At 51.5% G+C, this 710-nt stretch overlaps 1 non-coding gene across 1 annotated transcript; it reads left to right on the forward strand.

Annotated features, from left to right (window-relative positions):
• Positions 1-170: 170 nt before the first annotated feature.
• On the forward strand, positions 171-326 carry LOC112535821. The gene has a single exon (XR_003079908.2). It is a non-coding gene; the product is annotated as a 5.8S ribosomal RNA (ribosomal RNA).
• Positions 327-710: the final 384 nt, after the last annotated feature.

Consider the following 710-nt stretch of genomic DNA (forward strand, 5'->3'; position numbering starts at 1 on the left):
AAACTTAAAGGAATTGATGGAAGGGCACCACCAGGAATGGAGCCTGCGGCTTAATTTGACTCAACACGGGGAAACTTACTAGGTCCAGATATAGTAAGGATTGAACGCTACTATAGGCCTCGGAAACGATGCGCCTTAGGCACGCGTCGCCCTCTTTCGAGAACCATAACAACTCTCGACAACGGATATCTCAGCTCTCGCATCGATAAAGAACGCAGCAAAATGCGATACTTGGTGTGAATTGTAGAATCCCGTGAATCATCGAGTTTTTGAATGCAAGTTGCACCCAAAGCCTTTCGGCCGAGGGCACGCCTGCCTGGGTGTCCCACAATCGCTGCACCTAACCCTTTCATTACATCGAGAGAAGGGTGGATTCTGGCCTCCTATGTGCCTCGTGCATGCGGTTGGCCTAAAAATTGAGTCCCCGGTGACTATCGCCACGGCAATCGATGGTTGTAAGACTCTCTGACACTGTCGTGCGCGCTCGTCTGCCAAGAGGGAACCCTCGAGACTTCGATGCCGCCCTAAAGGGCATGCTCCAACCGCGACCCTGTGTCAAAGTGGGATTACCCACCGAGTTTAAGTATATCAATAAGCCGGAGGAAAAGAAACTTACTAGGATTCCTTTAGTAACGGTGAGCGAACCGGAATAGCCCACTTGAGAATCAGTGCCCGGAGAAGCTTCCTCAACGGACGGGCCCATGTCCCCT

The sequence above is a fragment of the Ricinus communis genome, chromosome 1 (genome assembly GCF_019578655.1).
Source record: "Ricinus communis isolate WT05 ecotype wild-type chromosome 1, ASM1957865v1, whole genome shotgun sequence".
NCBI lineage: Eukaryota > Viridiplantae > Streptophyta > Magnoliopsida > Malpighiales > Euphorbiaceae > Ricinus > Ricinus communis.